At 33.4% G+C, this 25,235-nt stretch overlaps 1 long non-coding RNA gene across 6 annotated transcripts in view; it reads left to right on the forward strand.

The window, feature by feature from the left end:
- Positions 1–25,235, forward strand: part of LOC102155655 — a 276,612-nt gene that overhangs the window by 1,808 nt on the left and 249,569 nt on the right. For all 6 annotated transcript variants that reach the window (XR_005376350.1, XR_005376347.1, XR_005376348.1 and 3 more), the window contains exon 2: positions 4,670–4,780. This is a non-coding gene — a long non-coding RNA (uncharacterized LOC102155655). The remainder of the gene's footprint in view (positions 1–4,669; positions 4,781–25,235) is intronic.

Consider the following 25,235-nt stretch of genomic DNA (forward strand, 5'->3'; position numbering starts at 1 on the left):
TGGCTACAACCCAGAAGTAGGATTGCTAGAGCTACTGATAGTTCCATTTTTAATTTTTTTCAGGAAGCATCATACTGTTTCCCATATTGGCTTCACCATTTTATAGTCCACCAACAGTATACAGGGTTATGATTTCTCCACATCTTTCACCAACGCTTATTATTTTTTATTTTTGTTTTTGGTAATAGCCATCCTAACAGTTGTGAAGTGAGATCTCATTGTGATGTTAATTGCCATTTTTATGATTGGTAATACTGAGCTTCTTTTTATATACTTGGTCATTTGCATATCTTCTGCAGAGAAGTATTTATCAACATTCTTTGCTCACTTTTGAATCAACCTGTTTGGCTTACTTTTGTTGTTTCTTTTGTGGAGTTCTTCTGTTTTATTATTTTGGGTTTTTTTTTTTTTTTTTTCTATTGAGTTGAAGACCTTCAATGTATTTTGAACGTTAACCCCATATCAGATATATGATTTGCATTGCAAATATTTTCTTCCATTCAATAGGTTGTCCTTTCATTGTGCTTATGGTTTTCTTTTTGTTGTAAAAACTTTTTGCTTTGAAATAATCTCATTTGTCTATTTTTGCTTTTAATGTCTGTTCCTTTGGTGTCATGTTCAAGAAATCATTGCCAACAAGACCAATACCATAAAGTTTTTGGTTATGTTTTCTCCTAGAAGTTTTATAGTTGTAGGTTTTATGTTTGCGTATTTAATCCATTTCAAGTTGATTTTTGTGTATGGTATAAGACATCAATTTCATTCTTTTGCATATAGATACTCAGTTTTCCCAGCACTTTTTTTTTCCTTTTTTATAGATTTTATTTATTTGTCCGTGAGAGACACACAGAGAGAGGCAGAGAGAGAAGCAGGCTTCCCATGGGGAGCCTGATGTGAGACTCAATCCCAGGACCCCAGGATCATGACCTGAGCCAAAGGCAGATGCTCGACCACTGAGCCAGCCAGGTGCCCCTCCTAGCACCATTTGTTGAAGATACTATCCTTATACATTATTGACACTCTTGTCAGAGTTGACAATATTTGTTTCTGGGTTTGTTTCTGAACCAATCCATGAACTTGGGGTATTCTCTCACTTATTTGTGTCCCCTTCAATTACTTTCAGTAATATTTTATAATTTTCAAATATAAATAGTCATTTTACATTCTTAATTATGTTTACATTAAATTCTGATTCTTTTTGATGCTATTGTAGATAGGATTTTTTCCTTAATTTTAAAAAATTTTCTTAATTTCTGAATTTTTAAAGAGTTGGTTTTACTGTATAGAAATGTAACTTTTTTGTATGTTGATATTGTATTCTGTGACTTTACTGAATTCATTTATTGATTCGAACCTTCTTTTTAGTGCAGTCTTTAGGATTTTCTGAATACAAAATCATGTCATCTGCAAGGAGAGGTAATTTTACTTCTTTCCAAATTAGGTATCATTTATTTCTTTCTCTTGACCAATTTCCGTGACTGGGGTTTCCAGTACTGTGTGCTCTAGAATTAGTGAGAAGGGGTATCTTTGCCTTGTCCTTGATTTTAGAGGAGAAGCTTTCAGAATTTCAACACTGAGTATTGATGTTAGGAATGATGTGGAATTTCATATAGGCCTTTATTGTTTTGTTTTAGTTTTCTTCTATTCCTAGTTTGTTGAGGGGTTTTGTAATAAAAGTGTGTTGAATTTTGTCAAATAATATTTTGCATCTGTTGAGATGATCATGTGATTTTTATCCTTCATTCTGTTATTATTAATTTATTAATTTGCATATGTTGAACCATCTTTGCATCAAGACATAAATCATATTTGGTCATGGTGTATGATCCTTAAGTGTTGGTGAATTCAAGTTGCTAACATATTGTTTCTTTTTTTTTTTTAATTTTTATTTATTTATGATAGTCACACACAGAGAGAGAGAGAGAGGCAGAGACACAGGCAGAGGGAGAAGCAGGCTCCATGCACCGGGAGCCCGACGTGGGATTCGATCCCGGGTCTCCAGGATCGCGCCCTGGGTCAAAGGCAGGCGCCAAACCGCTGCGCCACCCAGGGATCCCTGCTAACATATTGTTGAGGATTTTTGCATTTATGCTTATTTGGGATGTTGGCCTTTGTTTTTCTTGTCTGCCTTTCTCTCTCTCTCTCTCTTTTTTTTTCCTGTAGTATCTTTATTGAATTTGGTATTGAGATAAATCTGTCCTCACAAAATGAGTTTGATAGTATACCTTTCTCTTAAGATTTTTGGCCAATTTTTAGACGGATTGGCATTAATTCTTCATTTAAATGTTTATTGGTTTTTAGATTTTTCACAATTCAAAAATGGTAGGTTGTGTGTTTCTGGGAACTTATGCATTTCCACTGTTATTCAGTTTGTTGGTATACAGTTATTTATAGTATTCTTTTATGATCCTTTTTTTTTATTTCTATGGCATCAGTTGTAATGTCTCTTATTTCCAATATCATTTGAGTTTTCACTGTTTTTTTTTTTTTTCTCGATTGGGTCAAAAGTTTGTTTTTTTTTATTTTTTAAGATTTTATTTATTTATTCATGAGAGACAGAGAAAGAGGGGGGCAGAGACACAGGCAGAGGGAGAAGCAGGCTCCATGCAGGGAGCCTGACATGGGGTTTGATCTGGGGTCTCCAGGATCACACCCTGGGCTGAAGGTGGCACTAAATCGCTGAGCCACCTGGGCTGCCCTGTTTTTTTGTTTTTTGTTTTTTTTTTTAATTGACTTTGTACACTTGATTTTTTTTCTACTTTTTTGTTCTCTGTTTTGTTTATGTCTGCTCTAATATTTATTATTTCCTTACTTCTGTTAACTTTTGGCTTAATTTGTTTTTCTTCTCATTCCCTGAGGTGTAAAGTTAGGTTGTTTATTTGAGTGTTTTGTTTTTTTTTTTAAGATTTTATTTATTTATTCATGAGAGACACTGAGAGAGAGAGAGAGAGAGGCGGAGAAACAGGCTCCATGCAGGAAGCCCAATGTGGGACTCGATCTGGGGTCTCCAGGATCACACCCTGGGCTGAAGGCGGCACTAAACTGCTGAGCCACCTGGGCTGCCCTGAGTGTTTTTTTAATGTAGAAATTTATCACTATAAACTTTCTTCTTAGTATTGCTTTTACTGCATCCCATACATTTGGATATGTAATGTTTTCTTTTCATTTGTCTTGAGATATTTTCTAATTTCTTTTATGATTTCTCATTTGGTTATTCAAGAGTGTGTAGTTTAATATTCATGTATTTTGAATTTTCAGGTTTTTCTTCTGCTATTGATATCTAGCCTCATATGATGGAGATTGCGAATAGATTCTTGCTGTGATTTCAATCTTTGTAAATTTGTTAAGAATTCATTTTTAATCTAACATATGATCTGTACTGAAGAATGTTCTGTGTGGTTGAAAGGAATGTATATGCCCCTGCCATTGGGTAGAATGTTTTGAGTATGTCTGTTAAGTCCATTTGATCTGTAGTGTTGTACAAATCCACTGTGTTCTTACTGACTTTCTATCTGGATATTCTGTGCATTATTGAAAATAGTGTATAGAAGTCTTCTACTGTTATTGTGTGGCTTTCTCTCTGTCTTTTCGTTTCTAGTATTGTCTGCTTTATATACATTCAGGTGCTTTGATATTGGGTGCATATATATTTATAAGATGTTTCATCTTCCTGGTGAATTGACCTTTTTATCATTATATAATATTCTTTGTCTCTTGTGGCAGTTTTTGTCTTAAAATGATTTTTTTTCTGATAGAAATATAGCCACTGTGGCTCTCATTTGTTTACAGTATTGATGGAATTATTTATAAGTGTTGAATCTAACATATTTCTGCCCGTGGGTTTTAGAAAATGTCAAGCTAAGGCAGAAATCACAAGGAAAAAGAGGTATTAAGTAGATTGAGACAATGTGATAAATTAAGGATTAGAGAAATATCAAATTGAGTCAGATAGGCAAAAGTAATCATGATGGAGGAGATCACAGGTAGCATACAAGAAAAAATACTACTTTATAGACGAAAGGATAAAACAGTTCAATGGGGAGATACATTAAAATTCTATTATCATTTTGATTAAAAAGCATATCTATTCATCTTTTCTTTAGCTATTTACCCTGACATTTAATTTAGCATAAGTTAAAAAAGTAATCCAGTATGGAAACTGACAGCTACTTTTTTTGCCTATGTTGTCAGAATCTGAAAAGCTCTGTTATGATAGCATGTAGTACCCCCTTGAAGAATTCTATCTTCATATGGCTTATTTATGTTTGTGCTTTCTTTGAATTATAAATGTTCAGTACACACACATGCACTGAATAAATGCATTGTCATAAAACAGCAAAACTATTCTTACAGATAGAATTGACTGCTTGTTGCTACTAGCTTCAAATGGGCACTATGCAAACTTTTATGATAGCCCCTTGGATAATTGAGTAAACTTAGTTATTTGAATACATTTATGTACCCAACTACCATTAAAGTGTACTATATTTTTCTGGAGGAAAAGACCTACGTTCCATTACTATTGTTAGTTAGAAATGTTAGTATACTGCTAAATGAGTGAGTGCTTATTAAATGAATGAAAAGAAAGAATGAATGAGATTTTAACTGTGACAAAAGCTTTGCCATTTGTTATCTTCTTAAACTTTCTAATAATGCATTATTATTTTAGGTCAGCTTCACACTGAAATGAAATCATTCAGCCTGGGCAAGAAAAACATAAAAGTACAGTCCAAAGTAGAAGAAAATTAAATATTCATTTTGCAGTCATAACATCAATCAGGTTAGCAGACTATGGTAGTATGAAGTGGGTAAAACACAGTATTTTCCTCAGGTATTTACCAAAATATGTACACTTTTAAAATTTGTTTTTCTACTATCTCCTTTTCCCATATACTAACCTGGAGAAACATATTCTTGTTTGCTGAATTGATATTTGTATTCTTGAATAATTTAGGAGACAAAGAGGTAGACTATATGATATTTTAAGCTACTCCTATTTCACATTTCCAAGAATGAAAGAGAAAAATTATGGGATGGTAAAGAGAAAATTAAACTTCTCAAATATTTTTAGATTTTCATGTAGATTTATATTTTTAGAAAAGAGAAATAAATTACGTTGAACTTAAAAAGCAATAGTATTATAATATTTAAAATAGACCAGATGTTTATTTTGTTGATTTTATTAAAATTTGATTACTCATGGATATTATCACTGACTAATTTGGCTTTCTAGTCTATGAAAAAAAAATTAAATGAACTGAAAATTTTCTATAGAGATTTTGCAAATTGCCAAAAGTTGGCTTCTCTCTAGAGACCTTGTCTTATAACAGCATATCAACTGCAAGTGCAAATATCTAATACACTAAGCTCTCTACAACTGCACAGTCCTTGTATAGAGCAATTTATTAGAGAAATGGAGAAAGAATTTACAGAACTGGGATGGGATATCATTTGGCCTAGGACATATCACTCAGTTCACTCAAATATTTTAAGAAATACATTAAAAAATAAATGTAATGAGGGATATATAGTTTTATGATTGCAAATGACTGGCAACATAAAATGTCTCTAATGAATAGTATTTTTACATTGAAAAACTTTATATCTGAATGATTTTAGGGTTTATATATAAAGTATTATATCTTGTATCTTTAGTTGACATTCAATTTTTAAAAAAATAGAATTTAAATTCGCTCTATATATGTTTGATAGACATTTGAAAAATATGTGCAAAATAAAAAATTAGAACAACAGTGTTGTATATAAGTTTATTGAGTTAATGGTAAAGTTACTCTGATTTAGTGTAGGTAGTATGCAAAAGTGTTTTCTAAAAATTTCTATTTTTTCTATGTGTATAGCTTATAAAGCAAATAACGTTAATGTTAATAAACACAAATAATGTGTTTATATTTGAAATTGAAATTTTTCAAGATAATTGCTATAGATCTAAGGGAATTTTTGTATGATTGACTTATATATTCCCTTGAATGGATTGTTACATTATATAGCAATTTACCTCCTGGAGAGGATTCATAGTAATTCTACTTTTACATTAAAAAATCTCCTATTATTGGATACTGGGAAGATGATGGAAGGGGGAGCACCAGGAATATGACTTTTCACCCATACAACCATTATACTGGCAGAATCTCTCTGATGCAAATGTCAGATTTGGAACTCTGAAGTCTATTGTCAGCTTGTAACTTCCAGGGGAAGGCTTGGATAATAAACTGTGGCAAATTTTCAGTTTCAGCTCTTAGTTTAGCAGTAGCCAGCCATACCTCATCCTCCAGCCCTGTGGCAGGCAGCTGCGTGTTTGTCCCTGAAGCAGCTTTTCACAGATAGTGAGGGCCAAGGTAAGTGTTAAGGACCCTATTCTCTAAATAGTGGGGATCAGTGTTCTGGTTGCTGTTAGGCCACTTAGGATCTCAGGTGGGTAGACAAATAGGCAGGGGGCAATTGTTACCTCATTTCCCCTTATTCTTATAAGCCCTTCCCCCTCCAGCTAAAGGTAACACCTAGGGGATTTAAAAGAACCAACACCATTTTTACCTTCTTTTTTCTCTTCTTTCCCTTTTGGGAGCCAGACTTGGAAGACTAGGACTTTCAAAAGCAACTGTATATCCAGAAGAAATTAGAAAGTCAGCAGGGCAAGTTCAGGAAAAGGTGCTATCTCTGAAAAGACACTTTAAACTGATCCTTAGCACAGAGACAGCCTACATTAATAAAAATGAAACAAAAAGTAGGAAACCCTGGGGGAGGGAAAGAATCTGATTTCCTGATTTACTATATTAATTGAATCAAATATCTAGTCCACAGTTTTTGTTTTGTTTTGTTTTGTTTTGTTTTTTGAAAGATTTTGTTCATTTATACATGAGAGAGACAGAAAGAGAGGCAGAGACACAGGCAGAGAGAGAAGCACGCTCCATGCAGAGAGCCGGACTGGGGACTCAATCCCTAGTTTCCAGGATCATGCCCCGGGGCTGAAGGCACTGCTAAACCACCCGGGCTGCCCTAGTCTACAGTTAAAAGAATTGTAAGACATAAAGAAACAAGGTAGTGTGTACCATTAAAGGAAAAAAAATCAACAGAAATTCTATGTAAGAAAAACTTGATGGCAGAACTACTAGACAGATCATAAAACAATTGTCTTAAAGATGCTTAAAGATCAAGGAAGAGCTGGAGAATATCAAGAAAACAATGTATGACAAAAACAGAAATATCAAAGAAAAAACCTAAAAACACATGAAAAAGAAATTCTGGGTGTGGAAAGTACAATAATTAAAATGCAAAAATCACTATAGGGATTCACGGGCTCATGTAAGAATGAGGAGAAGAATGAGGGAGAAGAAAGAATGAGGAACACAAAGATGGCACAACTGAAATTCTTGATTCTGAGGAATCGGAAAATGAAAAAAGTGAGTAGAGTTTATCAAATGGATCAGCATATATATATAGTGTGAGAGTCTTAGAGAAGAATAGAAAGAGAAGAAAGAGTAGAGGGAATATTTGAAGAAACAGCAATTTTCTATATTTGATGAAATATATGAATGTAAATATCTAAAAAGCTCTACAGACTTCCAAGTATGATAAACTCAAAGAGATCGACACCAAAATACATTAAAATCACATTAAAATCAGTATCAAAAGCCTAACAAAGAGGCTATCTTGAAAGCATCAAGAGAGAAGTGATTCATCCCATACAAGGAATCCTCAGTAAGATAAACAGATTTCTCATCAGAAAATGTGGAGGGCTAAAATAGTGGGCTGATACCTTTAGTGTGTTAAAAGAAAATAAAATCAACCAAGAATCCTATGTCCAAGAAATTGTTCTTCAAAATAGAGGAAGAAATTAAGACTTTCCCAGTAAACAAAAGCAGAGGAAGTCTATTATCACCAGACGTCCTCTACAGAAATACTAAAGGGAGGCTTGCAAATTTAAATGAAAGGGCATTAGGTGGTAAATCAGAGCAATAAGAAGATATATAGATGGCAGTTAAAGTAAATACATGGGCAATTTTAAGATTAGTATTGCAACGTTGGTTTGTAATTCCACATTTGGTTTTCTACATAAAAGACTAGCTTTTAAAAATTATTAGCTTGTGTTACTGGACAGTGTATGAATATATAATTTTGTGACAACTGAAATAGGTGGAACAGTTACATAAAAGGAGCTGAGTTTTTGTATGTTATGATATAAATAAAAATTAAAATGTTATACTCTAGGATATTAAATGTCATTCACAGTGTAACACAGACACAGAAAGCTATAGAATATACACAAAAGGAAATGAGAAGGGAATTTAAACAGTTCATTAAAAAAAAATCAACTAAACAGAAGACAGTAATTCAAAAAGTGAGGAACAAAATCCTGTCAGACAAATAGAAAACAAACAGCAAATGACAGGAATAAGCCCGTCCTTATCTGTACTTTAATAAAAATGGTTTAAGCTCCCAATCAAAATACAGATTGGCAGAATATATTTAAAAAGCAAAAAGAACCATAATTCAACTTTATGCTGTCTATAGGATACTCGCTTTAAATCCAAAGACACAGTGTTCAATTCAGCAGCACATATACTAAGATCCAAAGATAGAAATGAATGGAAAGAGAATGGTTGGAAAAACATATTAGTGCAAATAATAAAGAGAGCAGGAATGACTATATTAATATCATACAGATAGGTGCAAATAATAAAGAGCAGAAATGACTATATTAATATCATACAGATAGACTTTGTATCAAGAAATTTTATAAGAGACAAAAAAGGATATTCTATGTTAATAAAATGGTGAATACATCAAGCAGTTGTAAAAGTTATAAACATTTATGTGCCTAACAACAGACCTTAAGAATATATTCAGCAAAAAGAGATAGAAATGGAGAAAATAGACAAAAATATCAGTTATAATATTTGGAAACTTCAGTACTATCCATGACTAGAACAACCAGGTAAAAGACAAGTAAGGTAATAGAGGACTTGACGAATAGCATAGTAAAACAACTAGATCTGATAGACATATACAAGATACTGCATAAACAGCAGCAACACAATACACATTTTTCTCAACTACATATGGGATGTTTTATAGGATATAAACATATTTTGGCCATAAATTAAGTCTCAGGTCTAAAAAGATGTCATACAAAGTATCATCTCTGACCATAATAGGATGAAGGTAGAGTCAATAACAGACAAAAAACTGGAAAATACACAAATTTGAGGAAATTAAACAACATATTCTTAGAAAGTTAATGGGCTCAAGAAAAAAATCACTAGGGAAATTAGAAAATAAATAAATACAAATGAAAATGAGAACACAGCATCCCAAAACTTATGGGACATAGTAAAAGCAGTGCCAAAGAGGACATTTACAGCTATAAAAGCTCACATTAAAAAGAAGACAGGTGTTAAATCAACAATCTATCTTGATAACTTGCAGAACTAAAGGAAGAGGAACAAACTAATCACAAAGCTAGAAAAAAGAAAGACATAATAAAGCTTAGAGCAGACTACATAGAAAAAGTAATAGAGAAAATAAACAAAACCAAAAACTAGTTCTTAAAAAATATCGACAAAATTGATTTACCTAGATTGACTACGGAAGAAAAAAGAACACTTATATTACTAAGATCAGAAATGAACATGGAGACATTACTACCAATTCTACAGAAATAAAGAAAAAATATTATAAGAGATTATTCTCAATAATTGTGTGGCGACAAATTGGGTGATCTTGATGAAATGGACAAATTTCTATAAAGTCAAGAAAAGAGTGAAGGCTTACACTTTCTTATTTTAAAATTTAATACAAAGCTATGGTAATCAAGGAGCACCTGAGTGGCTCAGTGGTTGAGCATCTGTCTTTGGCTTATGTTGTGATCCTGGGTTCCTGGGACCAAGTCCCACATCAGGATCCCCACAGGGAGCCTGCTTCTCCCTCTGCCTATGTCTCTGTCTCTCTCACTGTGTCTCTTATGAATAAATAAATAAAATCTTTAAAAAGAAAGTCATGATAGTCAAAACAATGTGGTTTGGGACCCAGAATTAACCCTTGCACATATGGCCAAATGATTTTTGACAAGGGTATCTAGATAGTTCAGTGGAGAAGGGCAGTCTCTTCTACAAATGATGCTGAGGAAAAGTGGACATTCATATGTAGAAGGAGGTTAGATGCTTACTTAAAGCCACATACAAAAATTAACTTAAAATGGATTCAAAGCCCTATGTGTAGGACCTAAACTATAAAACTCTTAGAAGAAAACATAGGGGGAAAGTTTCACAGTATTGGATTTAGCAACAGTTTCTTGGATCTGACACCAAAGGCAAAGGCAACAAAAGAAAAAAAAATCATTACAAATTGTACTTACTGAAAATTTAAAACCAATACTATCAACTGAGCAAAAGGTGACCTACAGAATGGGAGAGATTATTTGCAAATCATACATCTGATATTACTATCCAGAATATATAGAAACTCTTAAAACTCAACAACAAAAAAACAAACACCTGCATTAAAAAATGGACAAAGTGTTTGACTCTAAATTTCTCCAAAGAAGATATGGAAATACACAATAACCACAGGAAAAGATGTTGAACATTACTAATTATTAGGGAATAGATAATGAAGACTGTAATGAGATAGCACTTCACACCCTTTAGGATTACTAATATGAAAAATAGAAAATAAGAGTTGGCAAGGATTTAGAGAAATTTGAACTCTTGTGCACTATTGATGAAAATCTAAAATGATATAGTTGCTGTGCAAAACATGATGGTTCCTCAAAAAATTAAAAACAGATTTTCCAAATGATTAAGTAATCTCACTTCTGGGTCTATACTAAAAAATTGAAAGGAGGGTGTCAGAGATATCTGCATTTTCATGTTTACAGCAGGCTATTAATTAAGTTAAAGAGTTGAAACAAGTGAAGTATCTGTAGTAAATGAATAGATAAGCAAACTGTGGTGTATGCAAATAATGGAATGTTATTCAGGCTTTAGAAGTAGGACACTACAACATGGAGGAATCTTGAGGACATTCTGCTAAGTGAAATAAGCAGAATCACAAAAAGACATATACCTTATATGACATACTTAGAGTAATCAAAATCATAGAAAGAAAGTAGAATGATGGTTGCCAGAGGCTGAGGAGAAGGGCTGAATAGGGAGTCATTCATTGTTTAATGGGTATAGATTTTCATATTTTGAGATTAAAATAATTTTGGAGATGGATGGTGGCAATGGTTGTACTACTCTATGAATCTACCTAATACCACTGAGTTATACCCTTAAAAATGCTTCAGATGATACATTTTATGTTTTTGTATTTTACCACAATTTTTTTAAATTGAAAGAAAAAGGTAATTGGTGAAATCTACAAATTAATCATTTTGTTTGAAGTTTTATGATATTTTGTTATCTTAGGAAATACTGTGTTTTAGAGATGAATAGTGAAGTATTTAGGAGTGAAATGTGATATCTTTAATGTACTTCAGCAGTAATAAAAGAGGAATTATGACATAATGTCAGCAACTGTTAAATCTAAGTGATGTGTACAGGTATTTATTATACTGTGCTATTTTTATATATAAATGTTTCCATAATAAAAAGTTTAAAAAACTCCATTATTTGTATAGCTCATATACTCCATGACTTTGTCCTTTATACATATAAAATTTATTTACATATAAACATTTATAAATGTATATGTAAATATATATTATGATATTTATCTTATTTGTTCATAGAAACAACATACTCAGATAAAAAATGTGGCAAGCAAATACTGTTTCTTATCACTGAAAGACAGTTCTTGCTAATACTTTACAATATTTTTTTTTTGCTAAGCATTTTTACAATTTTTCTATGCTTATTTTATTTGGTTATGAACAAGTCATCAAGTTTTCAGTCATAAACTCTTTGTAAATTTCATTAAAATGTTTTATTAAACTTATATATTCTTTTCTTAGAAAAAGATTTTATTTATTCACTCATGAGAGACACAGAGAGAGAAAGGCAGAGGCACAGGCAGAGGGAGAAGAAGCAGGCTCAAGGCAGCGAGCCCAATGCAGGAATCGATCCCAGGAATCCAGGATCACACCCTGGGCCAAAGGCAGGCTCTAAACCGCTGAGCCACCCAGCGATCCCATTAACTTGTAAATATATTCTGGTATATGGATAAAGAAGACTGTTGGCTTAAAGTGCATGAATACGTCTAATAGTAATTGATGCTGCTAGATAAATTCCTAAGAATGCTATAACACTACATTTATTAGTTCTTCAGTTTTAAGGATGAAGATTACATATTCTGGATATTCAGACACATGGTTTGCAGGTAAAACATTTCAGTATATGTAAGACACTAGTGTTGCTATCTATAATAGATGCTGTTGTTGCACTGCCCAAATGCCATTTACCAATCCAGGACACTAATTGTCTGGCAGTAGCAGCTGTTAGCTGTTAGTAGCTCACATCTGCACCCTTGTTTGGAGGATGATACTGGGAATATTAGTCAGAGATGCTTGAGAGATTAGACTCTCTAGCAACCTCCATGGGTCATGGCCTCCATGGTCAATGACCAGTCCAAAATGTTATAGCAGTGCCAACCACTGTTTCCTAGATACAATGACTTTGTGTCATAATTCACATAGTAGAATTCTCTTGGGGATTATGATGAGGCCGGATATCTCCTGAAGTCACATTTTTGCGTAGTTCAGGGTGGGTAAACTTTTCCTTTCTAGGGACAACTAATAAATATTTTCTGCTCTTCAAGCTATGTGATCTCAAACTATAGTTATTATGACAGTGTGATGCTGGCATAAAAACATAGACCAGTGGAATAGAATAGAGATCCTCAAAATAAAGCATGACTATATAATCAATTGCTCTTCAATAAAGTTGCCAAATACACAATGGAGAAAGGATAGTTTCTTCAACAGATGATGTTGGGGAAACTGGGTACTCATTTGCAACAGAATGAGATTGGATCCTTATCTAACCCTATACACAAAAATCATGTAAATGGATGAAAGGCTTAATTATTAGACCTGAAATTGAAACCCCTAAAGGAAAGCATAGGATAGGCAAAAACTTTATGATATTGATCTTCATAGAGATATTTTTGATAAAACACCAAAATCAAAGATAACAAAAGCAAAAATGGGCAGTGAGTCTACATAAAAGTAAAAAGCTTCTCAGAAAAGGAAACATCCTATGGAAGGGCAACCTATGGAATGGGAGAAAATCTTTCAAACCATATATCTGATAAAGGGGTTAATTGTCCAAAATATATAGGGAAGTCCTTCAACTAAAGGCAGATAGGCAAATAACCTGTTTAAAACATGGGCAAAGAACTTGAATAGACATTTTTCCAAAGAATAACATATGAATAGTAGCAGGTATATGGAAAAAAAAAAAAAGCTTAACATTACTAATTTTAAGGGAAATGCAAATCAAAAGCACAATTGAGATAATCATCTTACACCTATTAGGATGGATATTATCAAAACAACAGAAGTGATGAGTGTTATTGAGGATATGAAGAAATTGGAACCCTATCTACTATTGACGAGAATGTGAAATGGTGCAGCTGCTGTGGAAAACCATATGGAAGTTCCTGAAAAAATTAAAAATAGAACTACAATGTGATTTAGTAATTCCATTGGGAAGTATATATCCAAAGGAATTAAAACCAGGATCGAGAAGATATATCTGCACTGCTGAGTTAATTGCAGCCTTTTTCACAACAGCCAATATAGGGAAACAAGTTATGTATCTGTCTTAATAGGTACAGAAAATGTGACACATGCAAATACATACACACAATGAAATAATCTGCTTAGCTATGAAAAATAAGGAAATCATAACATTTTCAACAACATAGATGAATCTGGAGGATGTTACTCTACAGAGAATAATCCAGTTATCAAAGGACAAGTACTGTATGATTCCACTCAGATGATGTTTCTAAAATAGTCAAACTTAGAAACAGAGAGTAGAATGATGCCTGGGAGGAGACAAAAATGAGAAGTTACTATAAAAAGTGGGTAGAAAGTTTCAGTTAATCAAGATAAATAAGATTTACAGATCTGTGTACAACATTCTGTATATTTTATTGTGTTAAAATATAGGTGTTCTTGCCACAATAAAAAAAGATCTTATGTTCGAAAAATATTATTTATGGGTGCTGAAATTTTAATTTCATATAATATCCACATGCTAGGGAATACTTTTTCTTTTTATCAGCCATTTTAAAAATGTAAAACCATTCCTAAGGTGGAGAGCATGTTGATTTGACACATTTATATAATGCAGTATGATTACCGCACTAGTGTTACCTGTAACCTCTATCATATCACATGATTACTATTCCTTTTTGTGTGTGTGATGAGAACATTTAAGATGTACTCTTAGCAAGTTTGAAGTTTATAATATAGTACTATTGACTATAACCACTATGCTGTGCCTGAGATGTCTGGAACTTAATTATCTACCAGTTGCAAGTGTGCGTGCCTTTGTTAATGGCACATGCATAATTTTTATGTTTGAAAAAGGGCATTTACAATTGTGGTAAAAGTGAAATAGTGTTTTTTATAAGATTAAGAAATTTTAAATTTCTTAAAATTTCTTTAAATTAAGAAAAAAATGGGACTTCTTTCTCCATGTGTGTATCTGGACTTATTCACATGAATATATTAATATGTGCATAAGATACCTATTTTTCAGTAGTAATAAAGAGACAACAGTTTTAACAGAGGTGGCAAATTTTGTTCTACATTTGATTTATAAATTTTTTATTTTCCAAACTAATCATTTTTATTTATTTTTTATTTTTTTAGATTTTATTTATTCATGAGAGACACAGAGAGAGGGCAGAGACATAGGCAGAGGCACTCTATCCCAGGACCCAGGATCACATCCTCAGCCAAAGGCAGATGTTCAACTACTATTTAGGGACATCCAGGTGTCCCTAAATAATCATTTTTATATGTGAGTAGTAACCTGTTCAAATAAGGAAAAGTCATTTATTTGATTGTCCCAGATTTATATCTTAAAATATATGTAATATAGTGAAATGCTCTTCCATTTATCTTAAATATCCTTTATGCATATATCATATTTTCATGAGACGAGTTTAGCTCAGTAAATCAGCACTTTTGCTTTAAAAAATGTTGAACGTAGCTGCTAAAATACTAGTGTATTTTAGTATTCTTTACTAGTTGTAAAACTTTGGGAGAAAATAGCAGTTTATTGGATGAACAGCAACTCACTCCCTCAATACAGTCCATTATTTCACATTACAAAATGTGAAAAGCTTCCAGAGAAAGGAAGCTTGTTGTCTCATGTTTACAAGAGGACTGCTGCAGCTCCAGTCATATCATACATCCCATATTAAAGGAATATGTAGGCAGAAATGTCTTTTTATGTAGGACTAGCCTCCTTTTTGTGTGTGTTTTTATCTTGAATGAAACCAGTTCCAGAATTTTTCTATAGAATTATTCTTAGGATTCGTCCAACTTGGTCCCATACATCCTATCACTTGTGATTAAAATATATCAAAAGATAATGGGTTAATAAGATGAGTTCAGACTAATAATACCTCTTTCTCATTTAGAAGAAGCGGTTAATGTGTTATTTTAAATTATATTGAAAATGGAGGGAATAGAGTAAAATTGAGAGAGGCATTTGATAGTTAATAAATTATGAATCCAGAGACTTGATCATTCTTCCCACCTACATCCCCCCAAAGACTTTAATCCTAGTGTCAAATGAATATAAATAGTTAATTAGACATCTAAAACTTTCAGAAATACTTCTATTTAACATCAGAGTCTCTTAGGATAAATGATTTTGGTGTCATTTTATTTCTGTATGGTGATATATTGAATGGCTAAATACAGAGAGGTAAGCATATTGGCAAAAGTCTTCCAACTTAAACATTAATGAAAATTAGAGAATAAAGCATGAACTCTAATTCTTTAACATAATCCTGTATGATTCGTGAATAAATAAAGCTCAACAATGGCTTTTTGAGGCAGACATTAGTTCATTAAAATGTTCTTTTATAAAATAATATCCATGCCAAGGCACACATATCAAGGATTAGCTTTAGTTAAGGCAATTTCCCAAAGAGTTATTTGCTCTTCTTCACAATATTTTATATTTTAATAGAGGCACATTGCAGAGAGACTGAGTCCAAGAAATTTTAGTAACTTGACAGACTAATGTGTAGAGCTAATGTTAAAATCTAGGCATGATTAATTCATTCTTTCCTGAGTTTGAATTAGTCTTCTTTTTTTTTTTTTGAGTTTCTGTTTTTACAAGTACACTAACGATAAGTTTTTCATTTTGTTATTAATTCTAAAGGAAAATAGCCATAAATATCCATTTATCTTTTTTTTTAAATTTTTATTTATTTATGATAGTCACAGAGAGAGAGAGAGAGAGAGAGAGAGAGAGAGAGGCAGAGACACAGGCAGAGGGAGAAGCAGGCTCCATGCACCGGGAGCCCGACATGGGATTTGATCCCGGGTCTCCAGGATCGGGCCCTGGGCCAAAGGCAGGCGCCAAACCGCTGTGCCACCCAGGGATCCCTATCCATTTATCTTTTTAAACACCATTTTCTCTCCTGACATCTGCTCAAAATCTTCAAAGAGTGCTTGGTGTTTTAAAACAGTGGTTTCCAAATAATGTTTCTAGGGCTAGCAGCATCAATATTGCCTATAATTATATTATAAACTCAGGTTTATGGCCCCCACCTTGACATACACAATCTGAATTATCTGGGGGTGAGTCAAGAAAAACTCTTAACAAGTTTCCCTGTGATTCTTAGGCATTGTAGAGTTTGAGAACTACCATTTTAGTGTATGTGTTTTTAAGTAAATTTTGTACTGAACCCATAGGGTTTTTAAATCTAATTTTAATTTTGGTTCTTTAAGGAATATTTACAAGTATTAGCTTGGATTTGTTCTTCAGCATACAGTGGAATTCATATTCTATCATGATACAATTAAAAATGTTTTTATTTCCTGTTGGTAGTTTAGAAAATGGCATAAAAGAATGGCAAGACATTTAATTGCCTTAAGAACTATTACTAGATTTGCAGTAATTTTCATATATCATGAAAAATTAGAAGATTACTATTATGCATTTATACAGATAGGTATTAATACATAATATACACTATATGATCTATATATTAACTAATTAAATATAAAAGAGTAATGATCGACTTATGTGGAATTCTATTTTTCAAACGGTCATGCCTTGATTACAATGTGTTTAAGATTGACATTTTACCTTTGACACCCTTTGTGGTCTGATTAAATATTTGTTTTGCTATTTCTTACATAATTAAAATGCTAGAAGATATGCAAAATCAATATTCTTTTATGTCCCTGCTAACAAAAGTTATATGCATTGTAATTAATATAATGTTTTTGATTACTGCTTTAACATCCTTACTCATAATTAGTTTTTATGATTCACTCTCAGTAGATTGTATGTTTTTAAGAGTTTATCCATTTTTTCTGGGTTGGCTAATTTGTTGGCATATAATTGTCAGTGTTTGTTGATGGTTTCTTCCACTGTGAAGAAGCTTTTTAGTTTTACGTAGTACCATTTACTTATTTTAGCTTGTTACCTTGCTTTTGGAATCAAATTTAAAAGTACATCACTTGGACCAAGGTCAAGGAGATTATCATCTATGTATTCTTAGAGGAGTTTTATGATTTCAGGTCTTACATTGAAGTCTTTAACCTTTTTTAAATTCATTTTTGCATATGGTGTAAGAAAATGGTCCAGGTTCATTATTTTGCATATAGCTGTCTAGTTTTCCCAACACTATTTATTGAAGAGATTGTCCTTTCTCGGTTGTATGAACTTGTCTCCTTTGTCATAGATTAATTGATCATATATGTGCAGGTTTATTTCTGGGCTCTCTGTTGTGTTCTCTTGATCTATGTACCTGTTTTTAAGCCAGTATTATATTGTTTTGATTGCTATAGCTTTGTAATATGGTTTGAAATGAGGAAGCGTAATAACTCTGGCTTTGTTCTTTTTAAGACTGTTTTGGCTACTCGAGGTCTTTTGTAGTTCCATACAAATTTTAGAATTATTGATTCTAGTTTTGTGAACAATGCCATTGGAATTTTGATAGGGATTACATTAAATCTAGATTTAATTTACTAGATTACAAAGTAGATTACTTTGGACAGTATGTACATTCTAACAATATTAAACATTCCATGAACATGAAATTGTTTCCATATATTTGTGTCTTCTCCAGTTTCTTTCATCAGTGTCTTAGAGTTTTCAGAGTACATGTGTTTCACCTGCTTGATTAAATTAATTCCTAGGTGTTTTATAATTTTTTCGATGCAAATATAAATGGATCGTTTTCTTGATTTCCCTGATAGTTTATTATTAGTGTGTAGAAATGTAACAGATTTTTGTATATTAATTTTGTTTCCTGCAACTAACAGAATTCACTTATTCTAACAGATTTTTTTTTTCCTTCTGGAGTCTTTAGGGTTTTCTGTATGTAATATGTTATTGGCTAATAGTGACAGTTTAACTTTTTTTCCAGTTTGGGTGCCTTTTATTTCTTTTACTTGCCCAATTGGTCTGGCTAGGATTTTCAATTCTGTGTTGAATAAAAGTGGGTATGGGCATACTTGTCTTACTCCTTTTATTTTTTTTATAAATTTATTTTTTATTGGTGTTCAATTTGCCAACATATAGAATAACACCCAGTGCTCATCCCGTCAAGTGCCCACCTCAGTGCCCATCACCCAGTCACCTCCACCCCCTGCCTACCTCCCCTTGCACCCCCCCCAGTTCGTTTCCCAGAGTTGGGAGTCTTTCATGTTCTGTCTCCCTTTCTGATAGTTCCCACTCATTTTTCCTTTTTGTTTTCTTTTTTTAGAGAAGGAGAGGGGAGAGGGGTTGAGGGGCAGATGGAGAGGGAGGCAGAGAGAATCTTAAGTAGGCTTCACAACCAGTGTGGAGCCCAACATGGGGCTTAGTCTCACAACCCTGAGGTCATGACCTGAGCCAAAATCAAGAGGCAGACACATAACTGACTGGGACACCCAGACACCCCTACTTATCTTATTCCTGATCCTATAGGAGAAGCTTTCAGGTTTTGATAGTTGAGTATGAGAGTAGTTGTAGGGTTGTCATATATGGCCTTTTTTTGTGTTGAAGTATGTTCCCTGTATACCTACTTTATTGAGCATTTTTATAGTAACTGGATATTAAATTCTGTCAGGTGCTTCTTTTCAGTAGCATGTTTAATTTCTATGTATTGGTAATTTTTCCAGTTTTCTTATTATAAATAATTTCTAGTTTCATACTATTGTTATTGGAAAACATGCTTGATACATTTTCAGTATTTTTGAATTGATTGAGACTTTTTTTGTGACCTAACATGTAATCTGTTTTGGAGAATGTTTCATGTGCCCTTGAGAAGAATGTGTATTCTGCTGATTTTGGATGGAATGTTTTGCATATTTCTATTAAGCCTATCTGGCATGATGTGTCATTTCAGGCTAATGTTTCCTTATTTATGTTCTGTCTGGATGATCCATTCATTAATGTAACTGGGGTGGTAAAATTCCATACTAATGTTGTATTCCTGTCTATTTCTCCCTTAAGAACTATTGATAACTCTATATGTTTTGGTGCTCTTTTGTTAGGTGCATATATGTTTGTAAATGTTTTATCTTCTGGCTAGATTGGCTCCTTTATCATTTTGTAGTTACCCCCTTGTCTTTATTATAGTCTGTCTTGAAATCTGTTTTAACTGATACGAGTATAGCTACACCTTACTTTTAGTTTCCATTTTCATGAAATATCTTTTTCCATCCCTTTACTTTCAGTTTGTGTGAGTCTTTACTTCTGAAGTGAGTCTCTTCAGCAGTACAGCTAGAGAGTGCATAGGCTTTAAGCTTTAGGGGATTGAGGGAAAGTGTCTTAACTGCTCACTTGCTCACAAACTTTAGCTGTGAAGCAGGAGAGCTCTGCAAACTATTTGGGCGCATCTACTGCAGCCAAAAAGTGAGGGAATGTTGCAAATGCCCATACTCTTGTGCGTTGGCAAGTCCTACCACATCCCAGCTAAACAGCAAGAGGGTGCCATATTCAGGTTTGCCCACCTTTGTTAGCAGGCTATGTGGAGAATACAGCAATGGTATCCACCAGCACCTCTGTTTCCAAAGAGTGTCTCAGCTATCTCCCATTCCTTTACCAGTGTACCCAGATCAGCAAATGAATCTTCCTTACATACAGTCTTGGTGCTTTTCAAACTGCTGTTTCATTCACTGTCTCAGGGCAAGTGTGACTGCACACAAACCTTCTAAAGGGGAACCCAGTTTCCTCTAGTAATTTGGGACTCCTGGATGTCAGTCTCTGGTTTGCTAAGCCAGGCATTCTGGGTGCTCTCTGATGCAGATCCCAGGGGCTAGGGTGCCCGATGTGGAGCACCACCTCTCTTTCTTCTGGATAGAGTACCTGGCTACTGAGATCTCTCTCCCTGTTGTGTCTTGCCATGCTGAGGGTAGGTTTTTTTTGTGAGACTGTGTCTCTGCCTGTCCTCCTGTCCTACCCATCTCAGTGTGGTTCTTTTGTCATTTGTTGTGGAGGAGCTAGCTGTTCATCCGGTTTTCATATTTTTTTCAGAGGGAAATTATTTATATGTAGTATTAGATTAGGTATGTCCATAGGAGGTGATCAGTTCAGGAATCTTACATTATTTTCATCTTGGACCCCTCTCTTTCATGAATTACTGATTTTCTGTTGTAGTAGGTTTTGATTTCTTTATCTTTTGAGTATCTACAGTGGATTTTTGCTTTGTAGTTACCATGAGACTTACATAAAACATTTTATGGATGTAACAGTAAGAAACTATTTTAAGTTGTAACAACTAAGATTATATGCAAAAACTATGTCTTTTACCTCCCCCAAGCCATTTATATCTTTGATATAATAATTTATCTCTTTTTTAAAACCTATAATTAATAAATTATTATAGCTAGTAGTTATTAATATTTTTTTCTTTAATCTTTGTACTAGAGTTATTAGCACACCTTTATTTGCCATATTAGCATATTCTCAATTTCAATATGTACTTAGTTTTACCAGTGTGTTTTATATTTTTGTATGTTTTTATATTACCAGTCTGCCCTTTTATTTCAGTTTGATGAACTCCTTTCAGTGTTTCTTGTAAGGTCGGTCTAGTGATGATGAACTCCCTCAACTTTTATTTGAAAGTCTTTATTTCTCCTTTACTTTTGAAAGATAACTTCGGTGGGTTAAGTGTTCTTTGTTGGCTGCTGTTTTCTTTCAATACTGTATAACACAGTATCTCTCCTGGCCTCCAAGCTTCCTGCTATGAAAGCTGGTAATGGTCTTGGGTGTGTGTGTATGGGTTCCCCTATATGTGAGTCTTTTTTTCTCTTGCTATTTTAAGATTCTCTTTGTCTTTGATTTTAGACAGTTTTATTATAATGTATCATAAAGAAAACTGAACCTGCATATCTATAACTTGCCCAGATTTGGGAAATTCTTAGCCATAAGATCTTTAAATAAGTTTTCTGCCCCTTTCTTTTTCTCTTCTTCTTAAGGGGCTTTAATAATGCATAGATTGTTTCTTTTTGTGATATTCTATAGTTCATATAGACTTTCTTCATTCTTTTATTTTTGTTCTGATTAGATAATTTCAAATAATATGTCTTCTACTTCACGGATTATTTTTTTCTGTTTAGATCTTCTTTGATGCTCTCTGTTGTAGTTTACATTTTATTCATTGCTCTCTTAGCTCTAGAATTTCTATTTATTATTTTTATCTAAACTTTTCAAGTTTGTTCATGTGTTGTTTTCTTGGTATCAGTGAAATATCTTTGTGTTTTTTTCTTGTTGCTTACTGAGCTTCCTGAAAACAACTATTTTGATATCTTTATCAGGCAAATTGCAGATCTCCATTTTTTGGTGTAAGTTAATAGAAAGTTATCTTTTTTTTTTTTTTTTTTTTTTTTTTTGTAATGTCACGTTTCCATCATTTTTTTTTACCATATTTTTTGACCCTTGCATTTGTTGTCTTTACATTGAAGAAATAGTTTCCTCCTCCAGACTTTACTGACTGGTTTCAGGAAAGATATACTTTCCATCAGCCTTGTCAGAGATTCTGACTTCAACCTTTTCTATGGCTATGCCTGCTCCACACTTCTTATTCTTTCTTAAGAGTGTGTGTCTGCAAAGCCAAATTGGTTACTGACAGTCTCTTGTTTGTTTTTTAATTTGTAGAGTTGAGTTGGCTTTCTGTGTGTGCTCACTAACTGTCTGCAAAGGCCCATTCTCAGTGCTGTTGGGGATATGCACATGGAACTCACCATGGGGCCAGGGCATGTATGGGCAAAGCATGTGGAGTACTGGGGTGACTGTGGACCAGATTAGGGGTCAGATATGGCATACCTAGTAGCCTATGGTCTGGCTTCCTGATGTAGTTGTGAAACAGTAAGTAGGATCTGTGTCCCTTTGATATATCTTATTTCAGGATACTGTACTCCAAGCTTTTACCACCCCCCAGTCATGCAGCACTTTACCACCCCCCTCCCCCGTCATGCAGCACTTGAATGCAGACTTATTCAAGATGGGATAAGAAAGAAGTGGGCCTCTTCATTAGCTTTTTGCACAGCTTGAGAAGCTGGTTGCTCACTCACATACTTTTAGTTTCCCCTGTGGGAGAAATTATGGGCTGAATTGGTCAGTCTTGGCACTGAGCTGTGCCACATTTGGGCAGGGATGGTGCAAGTAACATGAAACTCTCTCCTATTCTCTGTAGTATATCCGATTTCAGATTCTTTTGCTCCAACTTTGTGGTAGAACTTCTTGACTCATGGACCTCCACAGAAGCTCTCTTATCCCTGGGCAATTGTGAGAATTGGTGTTCTCTGAGGGGAAGGTGGTAGAAAAGTCCCTATCATCATTTTGATGATTTTATTTCTCTACTTGCTTCTGATTATATAAGTTTAACAATGGAAGTATACTTACCATTACCCATGGCAATGGAGAGGAGAGGATGTGTTTGTGATGGACATGAGTGAGTAGAAGGGGATAAGAAATATTTTTAATAAATGAAGAATAAATGTTGAGCAAATATATAGTTATAGGAAACTAAGCAACAAAAACACTAAAATCTTAAGTGTAAAGGATCTTAAGCAAGGAGGGGTATCCTGACACAAATTGATGTCGGTCCCAGAATATTTCCCTTTGCTGAATTAGAAATAGAACCACTTCCTATTGAAGACAATTTAGAAACTAGTATGTATAAAAAGTTCTATTAAAATATGTATAGAAAATATATATAATTTAATCATAATAAACATTTGCTTCTTTTTCATGCTATTTCATAAGACATGTATCCGATGATCAATGTGTTTCCAAAGTATATTGCTACATTATGTTTTATGTAAAATATATTAAATTGAATTAAAAGTTAATTTGTAAATGTGTGTTAGGGATAGTTTAATACTTGAAATTTATTTTGATTAAATATCATCTTAAATTGATAATTAAGTGCCATGTAGTTGTTAGTGCCAACACAATTGACTGAAATTTCTGCAGTTTTCCTGCCAAAGAAAAAAGGATCAGTAATCAACGTATATCAGAGTCAAATTCTTAAGTCCTTAGTTGCTGTTAAAGGGTACTAAGATGTGAAAGCTTACTCTGGTTAATTAATAAAAACTCTAGCAACTATGCAAAAAAATGTATTTATATTGAACAGTAATAGGAAAATAATACCAGAGTTACATATTAGTCCCTTTAGAACATTTTAAAAGCATAAGAAAACTTTGAAATTCCACTTTAAAGCTACTAAAATTTACATTCCTATAACTTGTATATTATTTTGCTTTTCAAATTGTTAACTTTACTTTCAAAAGCTACAAATCATTTTCCTAACACAGAAAACTTAATTTATGCAGCATACCAACAAATACTGCAGCTCTTCTGTGAGGAATAACCAAACAGATTTCCAAATTCAAGAATCCCTGAAATTCAGAAGTCCTCATTATTGGCATTACACCTCAATTGCTAATTCATGTATTACACTATTTCATGCTGGGTAGTTACTCTGAAGTTTGTGCCAACTCAGTTGTTATCCATCTTAGTAATAAGTTCTGCTAAAATCATTTCCTTATTGAGAGTAAATTGTCCTATTCAGAAGCATCAGTCATGAATATAAAATTTTAAATATACTTAAAAATACAGTAGAACTACCAAAGATAGGTAATGAATGCTGTACACTTGCAATAAGCAATTGATTTATATTAAACCTGCAATTCTTAGTAAAACATGCATGATCATTAAGGATGAGTAGGATATTAAAATAAATAATTACTGGGCTTAAATTCTAAGAAAGAGCACACTAAACAGTCTTGTTTTTAGAGTTAAAATCTTTTTTGATAGTTTTTAAATGTAGGTTACTTTTATCTGAGCTCAAAAAAATGTGTATATTAGTCTTCTCATTTTCTAAAAACTACTTTTAAATGATATTCTACGTCTACCTCCTATTAACTTGTTAATATATTTAATTAGTATTAGAAGTATAGTTAAATTTGCTGTCTGATACTTTTAGCATCTTGATACTTTTTAAGAGGCTCTTACTACTGGACTTCCACTTCTTAAGTTATCCTTATTTCCTTTATTCAAATGAACAGCTAATTAATAGCCTTATTCTGTATTTGAAGTGGAAACTCATTAACCAAAAGTTCCCTGTATGAAATGTTGGTCTTTGAAAATATTTACTCACATTTTTCAAATTAATTTGGCACTTTTTTTCCTCCTCTCTTCTCCTTCACCACTCAGCCCTGTGCACTACACACCCCCCCACACACATGCACACAAGCACATGTACACACATACACTCCCACACACCATTCTGCCTTCATATCTTTAAATCCCTCACTACCATGTAACTATGACTCCCCTGCTTTATTATTCTTTTAAGGAATATGGTGTTCCAGATTTTCACTAGTGATCTTTTTTTAAAATATTTATGTATTTACCTATTTATGTATTTATTTACTTATTTACTTATTTATTTATGAGAGAGAGAGAGAGAAACAGGCAGAGGGAGAAGCAGGCTCCATGCAGCCTGACGTGGAACTTGATCCTAGGTCTCCAGGATCACGCCCCAGGCGGAAGGCAGCGCTAAACTGCTAAGCCACTGGGGCT

The sequence above is a fragment of the Canis lupus genome, chromosome 22, assembly GCF_011100685.1.
Source record: "Canis lupus familiaris isolate Mischka breed German Shepherd chromosome 22, alternate assembly UU_Cfam_GSD_1.0, whole genome shotgun sequence".
NCBI classification, from domain to species: Eukaryota; Metazoa; Chordata; class Mammalia; order Carnivora; family Canidae; genus Canis; species Canis lupus.